The sequence below is a fragment of the Schistocerca nitens genome, chromosome 12 (assembly GCF_023898315.1).
Source record: "Schistocerca nitens isolate TAMUIC-IGC-003100 chromosome 12, iqSchNite1.1, whole genome shotgun sequence".
Taxonomy (NCBI): domain Eukaryota; kingdom Metazoa; phylum Arthropoda; class Insecta; order Orthoptera; family Acrididae; genus Schistocerca; species Schistocerca nitens.
Window position 1 is genome coordinate 172,198,229 of NC_064625.1, and position 22,028 is coordinate 172,220,256.

General features: G+C 42.5%; 2 non-coding genes across 2 annotated transcripts; both read left to right on the top strand.

The window, feature by feature from the left end:
• The first annotated feature begins 4,199 nt into the window (after positions 1-4,199).
• Positions 4,200-4,272, top strand: Trnak-cuu (transfer RNA lysine (anticodon CUU)). Its single transcript has one exon. It is a non-coding gene; the product is annotated as a tRNA-Lys (tRNA).
• Positions 4,273-4,349: 77 nt separating this feature from the next.
• On the top strand, positions 4,350-4,423 carry Trnat-agu (transfer RNA threonine (anticodon AGU)). Its single transcript has one exon. It is a non-coding gene; the product is annotated as a tRNA-Thr (tRNA).
• Positions 4,424-22,028: the final 17,605 nt, after the last annotated feature.

Below are 22,028 nucleotides of genomic sequence, written 5' to 3' on the forward strand. Positions count from 1 at the left end.
TTTGCAGCCAGTGAACAGTGATCCTGGACGACACTTTTATTGCAAATCTCTTATTCAGATGATGGCCGGCCGATGTGGCCGTGCGCTTCTAGGCGCTACAGTCCGGAACCGCGCGACTGCTACGATCGCAGGTTCGAATCCTGCCTCGGGCATGGATGTGTGTGATGTCTTTCGGTTGGTTAGGTTTAAGTAGATCTAAGTTCTAGAGGACTGATGGCCTCAGAAGTTAAGTCCCATAGCGCTCAGAGCCATCTTATTCAGATGTACTGCGCTATTGTTAATCCAACGCAAACACAAAACACTTCTTCACGATATCTGATGCCTACAGAATATTTCAATGCCACAAAATATGACTGTACAACGACAGCTGACGAACGTTGTCGGCGTGATGCCACGTGGTACTGTTTACTCGTGGTGTGGCAACAGGGGCGCATTACCAGCCGAACCGCTTGTGGCGTGGTAGGGAGAGCCTGCTCGCCATTGGTGTTCCCCGGACAACGGCGTCACGTCTCCCTCTAGTTTGCCGAATGTCGAAAGTCACAACTAACTTCAATCGCACTTAAGTTATGGTAGCAGGTATAACAGATGTGAGGTTCGTGCGACGGGACACGGGAGGCTCACCGCGCTCAGGCACAACACGACCATGAAAATCGATTGACTCTCCAACGATCGAAATTGGGCACGGATACGTCATAGTGTAACGTTGCGCTTGTTCAGGCGAGCTATCTGCCGCCCAGTATAACTGACGGATACAAGCGAGCCCGAATATAAAGACCACCAGCGTCGCCGAAAATCGGGAAAATCCCAGTTCCGGGAATGTTGACGGCAGTTCACCGCTGCGTGCACTAACTAATCATGTGTATCGCATATGTCACAATTTTGCTTTCATAGATGCGTAAGTGCAACCTTTACGCGCTTATTTTTTCAAGCGATTCTCGTTCGCAAGTCGATAGTTTTAGTCTCCAAAGAAACACAGACAATTTCTCGCAGTGCACAAATTAAATATAAGTAAAACGCTTTTAAAACTGTGTACGAAAATGAGGGAGTTGAAGTTAATTTTTCTATTTTTTTATTTACCATGGCGCAACAAAATGTATAATACACGCTCTAGACAGAGAGAGATGTGAAGCGGCAGCGATGTAATTTCAGGATATAATGATTCTTTGCCTTTTATACGAGCAGTAGGATTATTACTAATTTCCCATTTTTCTTCTTTTTGTGGAGAGAGTTGTTCTGTACCCTTGTGGATTAATGATAAGAGACATTTGAACATGGAAATGATTTCCTAGAAAATGAAATATTAAAAACCAGATGTAACGTAAGAAAAATCGCTGGAATTTGTAAAGAGCGAAAGATATCTGTAAATGAATATTGCTTCAATCTAGATGTCAAAACGGCGTAAGTTATCTCAAGTACTTACGAATATAAAATTTCTGGCTGCTATTTTTCTCCAAATATTTCAACTGTAGTTTTTAGCGAATAGTATTGCTGCTGTTGGTATAAGAAAGTCTTTGCAAATCGGAACACAATGCATTTTTGCACAATCGCGCATTTTTTACCTGTTCCCTCTGTGATGGGTGAAAATCGCGACTTCGTGCCGCTCTGGAATGTTTACGGTCGCTGCCAACACTAGCTACGCACGTGTTCGTATCGTGCGCCGCAAGAATAACCAGCCGTTGTGAATATAGTATTGAACCGTGTACTATGTTGTGTGTAGTGACTAACGTTATTTACAAATGTGAGCGAAGGTGCTGCACCCGGTCCTAGTAGCGACTCGTCATCAAGTTCCGTGTCACTTCTGCGAAGCAAGAGCGTATTACACGTTAATTTCGTTCGCGTCGTGGACAAAGTCCTACACACGCGGTTTCATGCATTCGTTTCACTAGCTGTAACCTCCACTGCATTGTATGACCTGTTAGTACTAGTAAGAGAAAAAATGAATTACTGGTAACTTTAAAATTTTAAGAAATAATGCTAATGGTAACAATCTTTAAAAAAATATTTAGTCTTGTGAGTGAAACGCAATCGAACCCTTTTGTTTTTACCCTTTGCAAAATTTCACGTTATCCCTTATGAGGTAATTAGCTCCAGGTTGGGAAACACTGATTTATCGAGACAACTACATTATAGACTGCAAAACCTACACCATACAGCAGCTAATAGAATAGCGTAATAAGGCCGTAATTATTATCCGTTTATGAAAATTTCATTAAACACAATGTGAATTCACTTGTTTCTTACTATCAATGTTCTGTTCCACCTTGTCCAAATGTCACATAGTACTGTCGATTTATAGAGACGAGTTCTGTTGTTCGTTATACTCTGTTCAATCCATTTGCTGTAGCGTTGAAGAAGAATCCTTGCATTGCTCTTGTCACAATAGATCGAATCTAGCGGGAGGTGGGGGATGTGGGACTGCAGTCTCGCCCCCTCCCCCTCATAACTACATACATTTCTCCCTCATAACTACATCCATTTTCGCCTCACGCTTAAAAAAAATTCTTGCAGTTGTAATTGGTATTACAACGGACTAGCGAACCCTGCAATACTTCACAATAGCTAAATATGTATGGGAATTAGATATACGTCCTAATCTTATTCTGTCTCCCTGTCTGTTCATCATCTCCTCCCCTCTTCCCCCCCCCCTTTACCCATCTCTTCCTCTCATCTTGCTCCACCACTTCCAGCCCCTCTCAGTACCCATTTCCTCCCCTCCCCCCTCGTCTTATCTTGAGCCTCGTTTATTGTTACTGCGACGAAACTGTGGTTGGGTATTGAAGTCAATTAAACTGAGTGGGATCATTGGTATTGGGATATGACAGAGACCACTTCTGCTGCCGCATCTGTGTAAATAATGACTTCAGTGACAATGTTTCGCATAGCTTTAATCTACAAATGCGGAGTGTTACGAAGTATCGGACGATTGAGATTCCTTAGCAGTATTCTCATCACAAGCCAGTAAGCCATAAATGCTACTTTTCTATTTTCTATTGAAACTGACTGCTAGTATGAATACAAAACAGCATATAGTTGTGCATACAATTCTCATTTAAAGTTACGTAAAAAGAGACTGAATATATAAGTGACAAAAACAATTATTTCATGGTTTAAATGCGCTCCTACTGTAGTTAAAACTGACCGGGAGAAAGAAAACGTCACTACCCATTTTCACAGCACAGCAAATCATAGGATTATCTTTCTCACAGCCGATTTCAGACGGACAACCTTAACATTCTTATTTAATGGAATATATAGGTTATGCCCATATGATTGTTAAATCGTGTAAAATTTTGCAGTAAGCCGGCCGATAATTTTTCCGAGTATTTTTCCAACAGTGTTTCCCCTTCATATATTTTACATATTTTATATAATATGAATGATCTGAACGTTTGGAGTGCCGTGTAAAAATATGGAGTTAATCGGTCAAGAACTTTTCGAGATTTTTGCTAATAAAGAGATTCTTGAAGCATCCTGTAAGCATTTCGAAGTAAATCGATAAAAAAATTCTTGGAGATTTTTGGTACAGGTAACAAAGCTGTACAACGACTTGTCTTTATATAGTAGTGTAGATTAAGAACACACCTTAGTTCACTCTAGAGATTTGTATTAGTTCAGTACCCCCCCCCCCCCCCCCCACCTTTCCAATCGAAATCTTCGATTCAACTCCTGAATCACATTACCTTCGTATAGATTTAAAAATGTTGATGAACGGAGCCTGCATAACATGACGGGGTGCAGTAGACTATTCCATTAGTTGGAGCACGATGTAGTTTTTACAATATATGCCTAGTTCTGTAGATAAATAGATCATGGCAGCTAATACGGGTGTTGTCAGTAAGTGTTACGGTACCGGTACTTCATGTAGCATGTAACTTCTGTTTCGAGTAGTAGCAGAGTTTAATAATCAGTACATGAATGTGATGTTAGTTATTAAGGACAAAATATGTGATAATGCGGCGGCAGTATATCTTTTGTACATACATTTTTCAGGCGACATTTATGAGATGCTGATGTTTTATGATATTGTACCCTTAATAATTGTTTATGTATCGTTATCATGTTTCTTTTCGTTCCTTGTGAGGACCCTAATTTACACGGTCAACTGTATGTAGTTTAGCATGTAACGGCCTATTGCATATGGAAATACAATAACTTGCGTATTGTGGTAAGAGGGTCTACAAACATACTTTGCGTTAACCGCCCGGCTAGCTCAGTCGGTAGAGCATGAGACTCTTAATCTCAGGGTCGTGGGTTCGAGCCCCACGTTGGGCGAAAATTTTTAATGTATGAAAACAGGACAGCATATCGATTTTAACTGTCTACTGTGAAAGATATACAGATACATGTGCGGCGCCGTGGCTTAGTTGGTTAAAGCGCCTGTCTAGTAAACAGGAGATCGAGGGTTCGAATCCCTCCGGTGCCTCATGGGTTGTAATGTTTTTATTAAATAGGTGTAAGTTCTGGTATATTAATGACAAAAAAGAACATTTTCCCAACCTTGATGAAAAAAGAGAAAGAAAAGGACATTAAAATGCTAGGAAACTAAATTAAAAATGACTACACACAGCTGCACGAACTTACATACGTTACACAGTAACTTGTTCAAGCAGAACTGAAATCAGGACTCGAGAGCGGCACTAATTCTTCAATCGTAAATATTAGAATAAAAAAAAAATTTCCCACATATAATTAATTGTAAGCCATACACGCGACAACCAGAAAATAAAACCCGTCTGGTGGTGTAGGTAAGCTAAACGCGCACTAGAAGTGTATACGGCAAGCGATCCATGAGTGCCAAACTGGACACCGAAAGTCGTAAGCTAACACCAAACATAATCTCGATGGACACGACGAAAACAGCCAATTACGGTATTCTCATTTAGATACAGAGTATTTCGATGAGTCTATAAATGTAGCTAGTACTGAAAAGTAGTCGATTAATATACTCATTCAGTAACAATTTCACTGGGCAGTATTTTAAGGATTATTTTCTCTTAGAATAAGTGTTTACATGAATAGGCCATTTCACTTGCCTTTGTGAAAGGGCATTTTTATAATATGGAGTACCAGAACTCCACCGACGAACTCCAGGTGGTTCAAGGACCCTTTCGGAGTGTCTTGGTGTAAGTGACCTACGGTCTGCGAAGGTTCGCTCTAACGTAATAATATAATTACCACTTACTATGCTTGTTGCCCCATTTACTTACATCGGCACAACAGTGAAGAAGGCTGTAACATGCATCAATTGGAACGTACAACACACAGTAATGCGACAACATCCAGACGATGCAAAAGTATTGCATATAGGCCACTTCTCCATGATTAGGGCCCCGTTTCTAATGACATGAATTGACGATGATTATGTGTTTAAAGGGACTGAAGTATTGGGTCATAAGTCCTAATGACATAAAAAACAGCAAAATATGCAAGCATTCATGACCTAAAACTTGAATGAATATGACCTTAAAAATAAAATATGACTTTATATATACACACTGTAATATAAAATTCACCAAGTTGTGAATATAATTATTACTATTCGCGGTCTTTAAGACTTACTAGCACTTATTTTAACAATGTCTGCATGTGTCTGGAGATTAGATTTGTTTTTCGTTCCATAGATCCGTGCTGAGTAGATCCTCGTGGATGTGGTGTGGTGTCACTGCCAGACACCACACTTGCTAGGTGGTAGCTTAAATCGGCCGCGGTCCATTAGTACATGTTGGACCCGCGTGTCGCCACTGTGTGATTGCAGACCGAGCGCCACCACACGGCAGGTCTCGAGAGACGTACGAGAACTCGCCCCAGTTGTACGACGACGTTGCTAGCGACTATACTGACGAAGCCTTTGCTCTCATTTGCCGAGAGACAGTTAGAATAGCCTTCAGCTAAGTTAATGGCTACAACCTAGCAAGGCGCCAATTGTATCAGTGCATGTATCTTACGAGTCTCATTTGTATAGTCAAGAGAGATGTACCAAAGGAAGCATTAAAAGTTAAGTATATTCCAAAGCTACGTATTTTCTTTATAGCAGTCATAACGTATCCTGTTCCAGACTTGACGCCAGTCGGCGTGTGTGTACGCGTGCCTTTCAGCTTCCTTCTCAGTGTGGCGTAGTGTTCCGCCACAACATGTGGAACATGTCAATTTTTTTTTAAAAAAAGCTGAAATAACAATACTAATAGTATGAGTATGTACAATACATCATTTTTTAAGCTGAAATAACAATACTAATGGCATGAGTATATGCAATACATCATTTGTTTCTATTAAAAAATTCGTCAATGGAGTGGAAGGAGTTGGCCACTAGTAAGTCTTTCATGCTCATTTCAAACTGATCTTTGTTTGTAAATAAATGCCGGCCGAAGTGGCCGTGCGGTTAAAGGCGCTGCAGTCTGGAACCGCAAGACCGCTACGGTCGCAGGTTCGAATCCTGCCTCGGGCATGGATGTTTGTGGTGTCCTTAGGTTAGTTAGGTTTAACTAGTTCTAAGTTCTAGGGGACTAATGACCTCCGCAGTTGAGTCCCATAGTGCTCAGAGCCATTTGAACCATTTTGTAAATAAAATTTTTAGGTTTGCTGGCAAATTATTGAAGATGTGTGTTCCTGAGTAGTGGACCCCTTTTTGAACTAAAGTAAGTGCTTTTAAGTCCTTGTGCAGATCATTTTTGTTCCTGGTATCATATGTATGAGCTGAGCTGTTTGTTGGAAAAAGAGATATTATTTAGGACAAATTTCATTAAGGAGTAAATATACTGAAAGGCAGTAGTTAGTATACCTAGTTCTTTGAAGAGGTTTCTACAGGACGTCGTGAATTTACCCCACAAATAATACGTATTACACACTTTTTGACTCTGAAAACTTTTGTTTGACTACCCCAAAATATTATACCATATGACATTATGGAATGAAAGTAGGCAAAGTATGCAAGCCTTTTCGTTTTCATGTCGCCTATGTCTGCTAATACACTAATTGCAAATACAGATTTGTTAAGGCGTTTCTGCAGTTCTGTGGAGTGCTCCTCCCAACTGAAAAACTGGAAAAAAACATAAAGTACCGTGAAAACATTAACACCTAGCCAAACAGTAAAACCGTGTTCGTTTGCACGGTCATCCTCCGCAGAAAGCACAGAAGTGTTTGCTGCACTGTATTTTGTTTCTCCCAGACGCCACGTCATCAGTGGGGTCTAGAATGATACAGTTTTGTTTTGATGTGTGATATTTGTAGATTAACAAACAGTTCACATCTCGTTTTATATGTAAGTAAGGGATTACTTACAGCTCTTCGCGTTTTTGGTTGGCATCTGCGTTTCCTCTCATCTGGTCACCTGCTGGAGGCCGGACTGCAGCTCTAAGCATACTTTTATGTTCCGACCTTTCTTCGTTGTCATTTGTCATTTCGTTTGCCCTTATTGTAGTGATGCACTATCAGTCCTCTGTCACTAATTTTAGATATCTGATCGAAAACTGTGATTTTAAGACTTAACTACTGTTTGGTTTCTTTACGTACCTGTTGCCAACTTAGCGAAGTATACGCTGAAAAATAACGTCTACCCATTTTTGTCATGTTTGTTTAAATATACATGACAGAGGTTACGTCTTGAAATCACATTTTTCGATCAAATATCTATAATTAGTGGCTGATAGCGCATCACTCCAATAATGGCAACCGGCCGGAATGGTCGAGCGGTTCTAGGCGCTTCAGTCTAGAACCGCGCGACCGCTACGGTCGCAGGTTCGAATCCTGCCTGGGGCATGGATGTGTGTGGTGTCCTTAGGTTTGTTAGGTTTAAGTACTTCTAAGTTCTAGGGGACTGATGACCAAATATGTTAAGTCCCATAGGGCTCAGAGCCATTTGAACCAATAAGGGCAAACAAGATGAGAAATGGGGAGAAAAAAAAAGTTCGGAACATAAAAACATGGTAATGTTTCGTGAACAGAGCTGTAGTGCGGTGCTCCAGCGCGTGACCAGACAAGAGGCGCCAAGCAAAAATACGAAGAACTGCAAGTAATCACTAATTTATATAAAAAAAGTGAGACTTGGACTGTTTTAAAATCCACAAATAACGCACATCAAAACAAAACTGTATCATTCTAGATCCCATTGAATCAACCTTAAAGTAAAAAAGGCAAAATAAAATACAGTTCACGAAGAAAATGCGATTTTTATCTACTGCACACCACTTACTTAAAGTACTGCATCCGAAATTAGTTAACACGCCCTGTCTGTCTTCAATTTCCGCAGAGTTGCACTGGATCACAAGGAGCATTTTCAGGTTTTCTATTTCCATAGATCTACGGTTGTGGCTAAGCATAGTTTTGTACCGGAAAACGCTCCTCTCCACATCAAAGGGCGCGCGGGGTAGCCACGTGGTTTAAGACGCCTTGCCCCCCCCCCCCCCCGGCCTCCCCTTCGGAGGTTCGAGTCGTCCCTTGGGCATGTGTGTGTGTGTGTGTGTGTGTGTGTGTGTGTGTAAGCAGTGTGTAAGCCTAGGGACGAAGACCCTTAGAAACTTACCACCTCCACATCAAAGGACGTCCGTCACAGGAGCGTATTTCAAGGCGGTGAGGTCACTGCAAGCCAGCTTTGGTTCATTGTCTTCCAATGTTTTGGTATTTTCAGAAAGACTGTCACTAACTTTGCACATTGTAGAATATCTAGGATTCCGCTGAAGAACAGTTCGCAGTTCGTTGTTGAATTTGCTGTTACGTACACAGATACATCATCGATTCCATCGAAATTTCGAAAGATTTTTTCCTGTTATCGACACTGATACCTGTAAGATATCAAACATATTTGACAATTGGCCGTATCTTTTGATTGCAGTGACTTGGAAGCATTAATTTTTACACCGCAAAGGAACCGTAGACCATAGTATGTGACATAATTTTCAACTTGGTACGTCTACCCGTTCCTGAGGAAAAAGCGACCTTAAGGGACGGATGCCAAGGGCCTTGCCGCAGTGGTAACACCGGTTCCCATCAGATAACCCAAGTTAAGCGCTGTCGGGCTGGGCTAGCACTTGGATGGGTGACCATCCGGTCTGCCGAAAAGCGATGTTGGCGAGTGGGGTGCACTCAGGCCTTGTGAGGCAGACTGAGGAGCTACTTGACTCAGAAGTAGCGGCTCCGGTCTCGTAAACTGACATACGGCCGGGAGAGCGGTGTGCTGACCACATGCCCTCCATATCCGCATCCAGTGACGCCTGTGGCCAGAGGATGACACGGCGGCCGGTCAGTACCTCTTAGGCCTTCATGGCCTGTTCGGGAGGAGTTTTAACAGACGGATGGACAGACGGTCAGCTGGATAACAAATTACAAAAACAAATATTGTATGGTATCATATAATTAAAAATTAACAATTTTCGGATCTTTTCCCTTATGTGTATTAAACCTTACTTCTTTCCATATTTCATGATTCTAGGCCAAGGGATTTAGATGAGTAAGTTTGTATCAAAATATATCGTGTTTTTTGATTGTATTGAGTTAGTAGCTTAAATTTTTCTACATCGTCAGGGGTCCATAGGTCTTAGTATGTGACATAAGTTTCAACTTCATACATCTTACGTTCCTGAGAAAAAGGATTATTAACAGTCCGACAGACAGACGGACACAAAGTGATCATATAAAGCTTCCTTTTTTACCGATTGCGGTATGGAACCCTAAAAACATCTTTGTTTTGAAACTGTGGTTTGGTCCCTTATAATCTTAAAGGAAGGTAGACGTAGTTATATTGTATGGCCTTACTCGCCCGAATTTTCCAATGGTCACCTGGTGTGGGGTTAGCTGGTGTGAATTAAGTCAGCATTCTCCTCTCAGACATTACGTTCCCTAGCGTTAAACGCTCAGTGACACCGGGTCAAACTCAACGGTTGGGTTGGCAAAATCGCTACACGGCTTTCAAAGTTATTCTTAACAGAATTTCGGCGTTTTGGACTGTGTTCGATGTCGTGCAATGTTCATTTCTTCCTCATTCACTTAATAATGACAATGACAGAGACAAGAGCAAAAGTAAAGGTCCTTAGCAGAACAAGTGATAGCTTTGACTTTAATAAAGGTGTGAAACAAGGGGATAGTCCCTCCACTGTCCTATGCAACATAGCCCTGCATAGTACAGTAAATAAAATCAACAAAAGAGGCACCATATTTATGAAAACTAGCCAGATATGTGCATACGCTGATGACATTGCTATAGTAGGAAGAAATACCAATACACTCCTAGAAACATACCGGGCAATGGAAACAGAAGCCTTAAAAATTGGCCTCATAGTAAATGAAAACAAAACAAAATATATCGTAATGTCACAACCTGAGGCCAGAAGAACCCCTAAAAACCTAAACATCAATGGGAAATGCTTCAATGGAGTGTCCTCTTTTTAACTACTTGGGAGCCCTAATAACAAATGATAACAATATTGGAAAGGCTATAAGGGAAAGAATACAAGCAGGAAACAGAGCTTACTTTGCAAATATGCAGCTTTTCAAAAATAGCCTTGTTACAAGAAAAACTAAACTGCTAATATATAATTCCCTAGTCCGCCCAGTTATCACATACGGCGCAGAGGTATGGACGTTGACAGAACACGATAAAAATGCTCTAAGAAGCATTGAGCGGAAAATACTACGCAAAATCTATGGGCCAATAAGGGAGGAAGAAGGCTGGAGGATACGCTACAATGCCGAATTACAAGAGTTAATACAAGGCAGGGACGTAGTAAAATTTGTGAAATCTCAGCGAATACGATGGCTAGGACACTTGGAGAGAATGGCAGAGGATAGAATTCCAAAGAAAATGATGAAAGGTATGATCCATTCAGTTAGGCGAAAAGGGAGATCTAGAAGAAGATGGATCGACGAGGTAGTAATGGATATCACCAGTATGGGAGTCCAGGGGTGGAAAAGAGCAGCAAATGACCGAGAAGTGTGGAGGAAGATTGTTGAAGAAGCCAAGGCTCACCAAGGGCTGTAGAGCTACTGAAGAAGAAGAAGAAGAAGAAGAAGAAGAAGAAGAAGAAGAAGAGGTGCCCATAAATGTCTTTACTTCCTGTCACAATACGCGGGTTTTCCTCCTGGGGAAAAGATTTTCGGCTAATATTATTGGTTAAAGAGGTATTTTGGTCAACGTAGAAGACTTCTTAACATCCACAGCGCCCAAAGTATAGCTTACTGATTCGTGACGTCATACTAGGTCAAGTGACGATCGCGAGCATTTTAGTCGGAATTTTTGGTTTCACACTGCATTGAAAGTGTGTTCATTAGTAGAAAGTAGAAGACAAAACAATGAAGCAGAACGATTATCTGAAACTATCATTTAACGGCTGATTGTTTGGGAAAGTAACGTGCGTTACAAAATCAGTATCGAGGTTTTAAGACGTTCTAGCATTTATTACATTTAACATACAATTACAGGTAATACATCAAAAGAAAGACCAACTCAAATAGATTTTGTTATAGGTGTTCAACATGAGACTGTCTGCGTTTAACTGGCATCAGTCTTGTGTACTCTGCAGCTGAGTACTGTGCGTCTGTCTGGTTGGAAGGTGTACTGTGAAGAAGGTAGACACAAAACATAACGACACAGTGCGCTGCATTACTAGTTCCGTCAAATAAACCCCATGCCACTCCTTACCTGCACTGAGTCACATCTCTCCACCTCACTTAAGGCAGAAACAAGCTCTACTGAGGGAGGCCAAGAAAATCTCTGCATCACCCTCTCTACCACTGCACCAGGAATTCTGTCATCCGCCACAGCAACGATTGCGATCAAGAAGACCAGCAAGTCTTACTGCAGGACAGCTCATCGCGGATTATTTTGATCTAAATGAAAGCTGGAAGCATGAATGGAGAACAAAAACATTGGGAACAAGAGCCCATCACCTTGATCCCACAAAGAAGCCAAAAGGTTTTGACCTACCGAGGAAGCTCTGGTGCCGCCTCAACAGGTTAAGGACTGGACATGGTTGTTGTAACTACTTCAGGTACAAGTGGGGCTGGATCAGTTCACCAAGGTGTGAATGTAACCAAGAAGAGCAGACAATTGAACATTTAGTCAAACACTGTCCACTTCATTCATACCCTGGAATTCCCGACGACTTGTTCACTCTCTCACCCAGCTTAATTAATTGGTTGAAAAACACGGACTTTAAGGTTTAATCTTGTCTTATATCATATGTATACTGTATAAAATCACCATACGATTAAATAAAATAACTAAATAAAAATATGAGCACCATTCGTCAGACGGCACACATCACGTCTATTGGCGAGTTCTTCCCAGACATTGGCCGGCCGGTGTGGCCGGGCGGTTCTAGGCGCTTCAGGCTGGAACCGCGTGACCGCTACGGTCGCAGGTTCGAATCCTGCCTCGGGCATGGATGTGTGTGATGTCCTTAGGTTAGTTAGGTTTAAGTAGTTCTAAGTTCTCGGGGACTGATGACTACAGATGTTAAGTCCCATAGTGCTCAGAGCCATTTGAACCATTTTTGAACCCAGACATTGATCGGTGTGTCTGGAGTAATAGTTCTGCAACAACTATTTCAATCCTGGAGAGAATGTGAGGCAGATCAGCTGGTAGCGGGCCAGTTGAAGTCTATGCAGGCAACTAGTTCGACGGCATCTATTTATGAAATGTGTTGTTTTACTGTATTGGAGTTGTATATACTGAAGAGAGTTCATATTTGTATGTCGCCATTTACTTCCGACACCGTTGTAAACTGTCAAAGTATTGTCATTTATTTTACTGTAATAAAAATCCATTTATACGATTTGCTTGAATTGTTGTCTAACTATCCGAGAAAGCAGGTTTCCAAGGCACCCCATATTAGACGAGTGTGCAGGACATTTTATATATATATATATATATATATATATATATTTAATTGCTCATAACGAAGTTAATAAATGTAGTTGAACATCTTAATGATTTCCATAGTTCTGAATTTTTAAAATGTTATCCATTTATTAAACTTTCAATTGTATAAAAAATTTTTATACAATTATACAGGACGTTCTCAGAGATTTCGTGGATGAAATTATACATAGGAACCAATGCCCGGAAAGGTCATCCTGCGACGCTACAGAGCGTCAACGTTATGGGGTTCAAAAAATGGCTCTGAGCACTATGGGACTTAACATCTATGGTCATCAGTCCCCTAGAACTTAGAACTACTTAAACCTAACTAACCTAAGGACACCACACAACACCCAGTCATCACGAGGCAGAGAAAATCCCTGACCCCGCCGGGAATCGAACCCGGGAACCCGGGCGTGGGAAGCGAGAACGCTGCCGCACCAACGTTATAGGGGCCGGCGCCTGTAAATGCATGTATATATACAGGGTGATTGGTTGATGATGTTACAAACCTTGTAACGTGATGGAGAACGATAAATTTATCAGTTTGAAGTAAGCGTCCCTGTACCAGAAAGGAACGAGTCGAAAGTTATAAGCCAAAATCATTCTGATACCTCTGACAGTGGAACACTTGTTCTTGCTAAGATTGTAGGGTAGGTAACTTGATGAGGTGGTAGTATGCACCACGATAAGAAAGAAAGTCCAGTAAACACGGGCTTGATGCTTAGCTGAGGAGCTGTGGAACACTTGTATTGTATTGTATTGTATTGTATGGAACTGGGGGCCTAGAAACGACGGAGAATCTTCGTCCCCGCCGTAGCCCTCAGTGGTTCACAACCCCACAACAGGCTACAGCAGTCCTCCCACCTGACCACCGCCGCACACCGAACCCAGGGTTATTGTGCGGTTCGGCTTGCTGAGCACATCTCGTTCTAGACGAGTGTAATCCCAAATGTTTGCGTGGTAGAGTAATTATGGTGTACTCGTTCTGGGAGACAATGTTTGCACAGCAGTCGCCGACATAGTGTAACTGAGGCGAAATAAGTGGAACCAGCCCGCATTCGCCGAGGCAGATGGAAAACCGCCTTAAAAACCATCCACAGACTTTGCGGCGCACCGAACCTAGACACTAATCCGCCTGGCGGATTCGTGCTGGGGACCGGCACGCCTTCCCGCCCGGAAAGCAGTGCATCAGACCGTACGGCTAACCGGGCGGGCTTGTGGAACATTTACTCGTCTTCGCTAGTATGAAACGTATCTCCTCTATTTAACAAGCACTCTTCGCTCTTAAGATATGCATGTTAGAACCATTCTTTACTGGACTTTTTTTCTAGTTTTTGTTCATACCACAATCTTAGCAACAGAACCACTGTCGGAGGTATCAGAATGGTTTTCGCTTATAACTTTCGACTCGTTCGTTCCTGATACAGGGCCTCTTACCTCAAACTCATGCATTTATCCTTGACCATCATCCTTGAAAGTTTGTATCACGGAATCCCCCCGTGTAACACTGACGCTCGGTAGCCTCGTTAGATGACGTTTCCGGACATGGTTCCCACGTAAAACATGATCTCTAGAAGTGGGTAACATGAATTTTGAACCATGCTCTATAATGAGCCTCAATTGCTGGATTACAGGGTTTTAATCCGTAGGAATATGGGGCAATGAACAGGCCGATCGGGCTGCCAAGGAGGCCTGCAGAGAGCAGGATGTGGTCCAGTGTCCTATCCCCTTGCAGTCAGTCATCGCTGCACTCCACAGGAAGTCCACGGAGTTGTGGGAGAAAGACTGGCTGGCGGTGACGGCCAATAAACTGCGGTTGGTGAAGTCAACAACTCGGCCGTGGCGTTCCTCCTGCCGGTTGCTCAGGGGGGCCGGCCGAAGTGGCCGTGCGGTTCTAGGCGCTGCAGTCTGGAACCACGAGACCGGTACGGTCGCAGGTTCGAATCCTGCCTCGGGCATGGATGTGTGTGATGTCCTTAGGTTAGTTAGGTTTAACTAGTTCTAAGTTCTAGGGGACTGACGACCTCAGATGTTGAGTCCCATAGTGCTCAGAGCCATTTGAACTATTTGCTCAGGCGGGAAGAAGTGACCCTCAAGCGTCTTCAGATTGGGCACTGTCCTCTGACACATGGCTTTTTATTACGGCGGGAGGATCCCCAGTTTTGTGATGCTTGTGGTGTGCACATCTCTGTCCGCCACATTTTAACAGACTGCATTTTATACCGTGATGCAAGGGCGGAAGCACAAGTTGATGGGGACCTGCCGTGTGTTTCAGCTAATGATGAGACGTGTGTGTCTAGGGTTTTATAGATTTGTGATGTGTCTGGACTCTGGCCTAAACTTTTAGGCTGGAGGTTTTAGTGTACTGCACAGTGGCTGGGTCCTCCCTTTTTCCTTGCGGTCAGCCAGCCACTACCATCTGCTACATTGTTTTAGCTCCCTCTACCACTTTCTTCCTGTGTTGTCCGTGTTTTACTACTGGCGGCGTGCTTCGTCCCACGCTTCGGTGTGGGTAGGCACATATTTTCCAACCTTGTTACCTGTGTCTTACGTTCTGTTTTATCTTATTGTTCTGAGTCTTTTCTTGACACCCGTCTCAATCTGAGCGGGCGCTGAAGACCTCGCCGTCGTGCGCCCATACAACCCTCTCCATCCATCCGTCCTTAACCCGAAATCTGTTGTGAAATGCCATTTTTGCGAGTCATTCATCACAAACCACCTCAGGTTCTGTCCAGGTCATTAGAATGCAAATATGGCCGTGAACTATCTCCCTCCGTGCCCCCGTTGTTTCTCCAGTGTAAACACGGCGGTGGTACCCCCTGGGCAAGTCTTGAGTCGGTACTGGCGGGAGAGAGTATGGGGAGTGGCGTACTTACCGGCGCAGCTGTTGCCGGACAGGATGCGGACCGGCAACTGCGTGAGGAGCGCCAGCAGCAGCAGCTGCGGCCTCACTGCGACACCCTGGGCGCGCATAGCTGTCTGCAGCACCTGCAAACACACACAAACAGTTTCAAAGTCTGGTACGCGTCTTGTCCAGTTACAGGCGGGACATAACGTCACGTGAGAAGGGACCAGTCGTGACTACACCGTCACTTCAAAGAGTTTCGAGACTGCATTAATAAAATATAGGGCAAATCAAGATGGCGGCTTCAGTGCATGAGGTGCTCCTACGTAGTGTGTCCCCCCTCCCCTATCCACTTCAGTAGAAAGCACAGGCTTTCACACAGCCGTGTGAAACTGTCAGAAGAGTCCTCCTTTGGGATGCTCAACTCGGTCGCATCGCACTTTCTTTGATCTTGGGGAACCATCACATTCCCATACTGCACTTTGTCGTTTTGTAATAGACTCATGAGCACCAAGCTTGACGAAGAGATTTTTTTTCCCGGATTTTGCATTTCAGCCAAGTAGAAGTGTGACTTACTAGGTTTCTTAATCTCTCTACTCACTCAGTACGGTATCTTAGCACTATGAATCGTTATTCGGCTATGTGCCACTCTAATTGAAAATGTCACTCGCTAATGTCGGACAGTCTGCTTTATGCCCAATAGCAACTGATGAACAAGGAAAAGCTGAATACAGAAGACTAAGGAATTTACTTAATAGAGAAGCTAGGAAAGCAAAAGAAAATTTTCTTGAAGAAATGTGCAGGGAAGTGGAAGAAAATATGCAAAACGGAAGAGCTGATTTAGCCTACAGAACAGCAAATCAATTTTTTAACGAACTTAAAACAACACTCTCAGGCACAATAGAAAATAAAGAGGGGAAAATGCTGTTTGGTGAGGACATGATTAAGACATATAGAGGAGTTGTATGCCGGGACACGTCTTTCGGAAGAAGTAATAGGAAGAGAAGAGCAAGTAGACGAAGATAATGGAGATGCCATTCTGCAAGAATTCGACAGAGCTCTAAAAGAACTACGGGACAACAAAGTAACGGGTATTGATGACATCCCTGCAGAACTAATAAAGAATGCTGGTGACAGCATGAAAATGATGCTGCTTAAACTTATTAGGTCCCTCTATAACACAAGAGAGATGCTGACAGACTTCCAGAAATGTATCATTGTTCCTATACCATAGAAGGCAGCAGCTACAAAATGTGAACAGTACCGAACTCTAAGCCTAATATCACATGCATCAAAAAGTCTCATAAAAATAGTCCTGAAGAGAATTGAAGAGAAGGTGGAGGATATGCTGAGTGAAGATCAGTTTGGTTTCAGAAGGGGATTGGGGACAAGAGAAGCGATTCTGGCACTGAGACTCGTTATCGAAAAGCAGTTACAGAAAAATAAACCAACTTTTATTGCCTTGTAGACGTGGAAAAGGCATTTGATAACGTCTAGCAAGAGATATTCAGAGTGCTGAGAAAAAGTGGAATAAAGTACCAAGACATCCGTGTGATACTCAGTTTCTATAAGAATGGGGTGGCACTGATTAGGAACTGTGACCAGGAACAAGAAGCAAATATCAGAAAAAGGGTAAGACAAGGATGTGCTCTCTCTCTCCTCTTATATTCAGTGCTTACATCCAGGAAGCTATAGACCAAGTTCGAGAAACTACTGAGGTGGGGATCGTGCTACGTTATGCAGATGATATTGCTATAGTCACGGACAGATAAGATGATCTAGAGGACAATGGAAAAAATTCTATTCAATCAGTACGGAATGAGAATAAACAAGAAAAAGACTAAAGTGATGGTATGCAGTACAAGAGCAGAATATGAACCCCCGAAATGGTAGAAGCCGGAAAGAAATTGCGAGCAGAATACAAAAGGCCAGAACTGCGTTTAATCGTAGAAGGAACTTACTCGACATTAGTCTCAAAATAAGGAAACGTATCATGAACCGTTTCGTTTGGAGTGTGGCCCTATACGGATGTGAAACTTGGGCAAGAAGGCTAGAGGCCCTGGAGATGTGGTGCTGTAGAAGGGTGATGATCAGCTGGAGAGACAAATGAAGAGGTGCTTAGAAGAGTACAGGAAACCAGATCTCTGTGAAGGCACATACAAAGAAGAAGAGGCAAACTTGTAGGGCACATCCTACGACACAACATCATTGGAACAATAGCAGAAGGAGCTATTGAGGGAAGGAGTCGGCGGGGGCGACCAAGGATATCATACATGATACAGATTATGAATGACGTTGGATGTAACACATACGTGGAAATGCAGAGGAAGGCAGACAAAAGAGAGGAATGACGCTCTGCTGGAAACCAGCCTCAGGGTTGGACACTAAAAGAAGAAGCTATATAGCTGAGTAATCCATAGTAAATTGTGTTCGCACAGTCTAATGAATTCAGCACAGAGAAATAATGTGAATTAATTAATAATAGTAAATTGCAGTTATGAGCGGTGATGTTAAACGATAAAATTTGTAAATATTTGCAAAGTAATGCAAGCGGTAGCAGAAGTTTAAAGTCGCACAATTTTAATAGTTTTTTTCAGAAATGAAACATTGTTATTAAAAAATGGTGGTCCCACAAAGTATACTTAAAGAAGGTCAAGGAGTGACTGCACAGTGTACGAGACGTGACAGCAAACAGATGGGCCAGAGAGCAGACTGCAGCGCAAGAACTGATTACGACCGAAACGGCAACGATGTGAAGTGCGGGTGCATGGCCAGGCGAAGCGGTAGTAAACGGAATACGAAAATATCTTGCTGGCTTCCAACAGGTATGAGAAGGCCGAGACCAGGCGGTAATGTAATAAAGTAATATTAACTTTTAATTGACGTCTCGAAAAACTAAATTACGTAATTAATATTTTTTTTCGTTTGTACCACGTTATCACTGGCCTCCCACATTTAGTTTGAAATGCTACGGTAACGTGGTGCGAGGATTACAGCTGACAGTCGCATGTTCATTTCGTAGTTCCATTTTTACTCAGTGTATTTTGCGTTTACCTGAGAGTGAAAGTTACGTTTCCAATACTTTCCTGTCTCTACAATTCTGAGTTTCTACTGATCGAAATAGCTCTTTGAGCAACCTCTTTGCATGCGAACTGCGGCATTTTCCGCAGCTTTGGGAGATCGGTTCGTCTATTAGCCAACGGCAAGTGTTTCAGTTTGAAACGACGAGATCTGCCGTGTCCGAACGTGCTTCCGCCATTCTTGTTCTGACTCACCTGTTGGAATTGCTGCTGCCGCGTTCTACAGTGTCCAGTCACATTACTGTGACCTCTTATCGAAAGCCTGGATAACCACATCTTGCAGCACGGATCGCTGCAAGTCGTGCAGGAAGAGAGTCAGTGAGGTTCGGGAAGGCAGCGACAGGCATGAGGAGCCGTGGTGGCCAGCTGCGTCACGAACACCACGACACAGTGCTCCCACAGATTCTCGATAGGCTTTAAGGGGAGTTAGAAATGAACATTTTTTTCACATTTTCGGATTTTTATCTCATTATATAATTTGCAATTTTCCGAATAAAATTACACACACACACACACACACACACACACATACATACACACACACACACACACACACACACACACATATATATATATATATATATATATATATATATATATATATATATATATATATATGATGGTACAACGAGAAAAATCTCACTACCCCGGGCCCCAGTCAATAGACTGGGATCGTCGTGAGCATCGGATTCCGGGGGCTCACGGACATCATGAGAAGAATCGGAGCTTCTCAAACTCCCTCAAGACCAAACGCAAACACTACATCGGCACACTCAACGTGAACACACTGATGAAGACAGGAAAGATGAAACAACTGACAGACACTCTCGAAAAATTTCAAATCAAAATATGTGCACTGCAAGAAACACGATTCACAGACGAAGACCATTTCAACACGGAGAATATCAGAATATACAAAGGAAAACCATCGAGACAACTGAAAAACCTAAGGCTTTTTGGCACAGGATTTGCAGTACACAGGTCCATCACGGACAGCATAATCGACTTTTCGTCACCAAACGAAAGAATCAGCACCATCACAGTGAAATCAGCCAATAAATCCTACACAATAATCAACGCACATGCACCGACTAATGACTACAACAGGAAAAATCCGGACGAAATTGATGACTTCTGGAAGAAACTATCAGAAAAATTCCTGCACATAGAGTCAAAATAATACTGGGAGACTTCAACGCCAAACTCGGAAAAGAAAAGATATACAGACATATCACAGGAAAACATACTCCACACAACGACACCAACAAAAACGGAAAACATCTGATAGACTTTTGCAAAAGCCACGACCTCGCCATTATGTCAACAAAATTCAAGAAACCAACACGAAAACTTACCACATGGAAATTCCCCAGCGGAAAGCAAGAACTACAAATCGACCACGTAATAGTGCAGAAAGACTCACAAAAAGAAATTTTGAACATAGACACCCGTAAAGGCTACTTCGACTCAGACCACCACCTACTACAGATCAGGATTCGTCTTTTGCCCAAGAAAAAGCTCCAGAAGAACAAAATTGTTCGACCAGATCCAGAATACGTTACTTTAAACCAGACACAAATATTACACAAAATTAAAATGGAGAAAACGACAGACTGGACACAACTTTCACGAAGAATCCGAGAGGCCATGAAACTAGCACAAGCACCACGAACACGGAAACACCGTTGGTGGAACCACACATGTGACCAAGCTATTGACCAACGAATCAGTGCATGGAAAAAATTTAGTTGCCATAAATCCCAAGAGAATTGGATGAACTTCTTGAAAACACAGAAGCAATCAAGCAAAATCATTCGCAGTGAGAAACGACAGTATGACAAACGGCGACTGACAGAGATCGAATCGGACTTCATGAAGAACAATACAAGAAACTTCTACAGAACGTTCAGAGAAAATATGACTGGATATCAACCACCCAACTTGTGCTTCAGAAGACCGGATGGAACCCTAGAAACCAATACCAAAAACAATTGTGACATTCTGGCAAAGTACTTTGAAAAACTGCTCAACACGGACCCCCCCATGGAAGAAATAATGACAGAAACGAGCACATACAATCCAGATAGTGAACCTCCAACTATAGAAGAAGTTAAAGGAATAATAAAGTCACTCAAGAATCGTAGAGCACCAGGAGAAGATGGCATCATCGCGGAAATCTGGAAGTTACAAGACCCAGAACTCACCAAAGACATCCACAGGATCTTGGAAGACATCTGGAAGACCATGAAAATTCCTGACGACTGGAAAACTGCCCTGATACACCCACTACACAAAAAAGGTGACAAGACTAACCCGAACAATTACAGAGGAATATCCCTATTACCGGTCACATACAAGATCCTCTCTAAACCTTTACTGAACAGACTAGAATGCCAAACCGACCACTTGATTGGGGAATACCAAGCAGGCTTCCGTAAAGGGCGGTCTTGTGCGGAACAAATTTGGAACCTGAAAATGATTTTACAACACAAACAGAACCTGATCATTACCTTTGTTGACTTCAAAAAGGCGTACGACTCTATCGACCGGAAAACTCTCTTCAAAATTCTAGCAGAATACAAAGTAGACAACAAAACACGGGCTATCATAGAGCAAACTTTAACCAACACGACCTCCAAAGTAAAGTTCTGTGGGGAACTATCAGAGCCCTTTGAAATTCGCACAGGTGTCCGACAAGGCGATGGCCTCTCACCTCTCCTTTTCAATCTGGTGTTAGATAAGGTCATAAAAGAATGGGAAACATCACAACAGGGGATAACCTTAGGAAACCTACAGATTAAATGCCTGGCTTTTGCAGACGATTTGGCGATTGTCACGAAAGGTATAAAGGAAACAAAAGACGCTATTGAAAAACTGCACGAAATCGCTGCCAAAACTGGACTACAGATCTCTTACGAAAAGACACAGTTTATGAGCACAAAGAAACTCTCATCTCTGAACACAAAGTATGGCACGATTTACAAAACGGCAAACTTCAAATACCTCGGTGAAACACTACAAATGAGTGGACATAACAGAGACTCAAACGAAGAAAGAAAGACTAAACTGGACAAGGCATACAAAGTAGTGTGGAATCATTACAACAAGAAGTCTATCTCACAAAAAGCCAAATTACGCCATTACGACACGGTGGTGCTCCCCGAGGCACTATATGCAGCAGAGACCACACTAATCAGACAATTAGAAAAAGTAGAACGGAAAATACTTAGGAAAATATTTGGCGCAACTA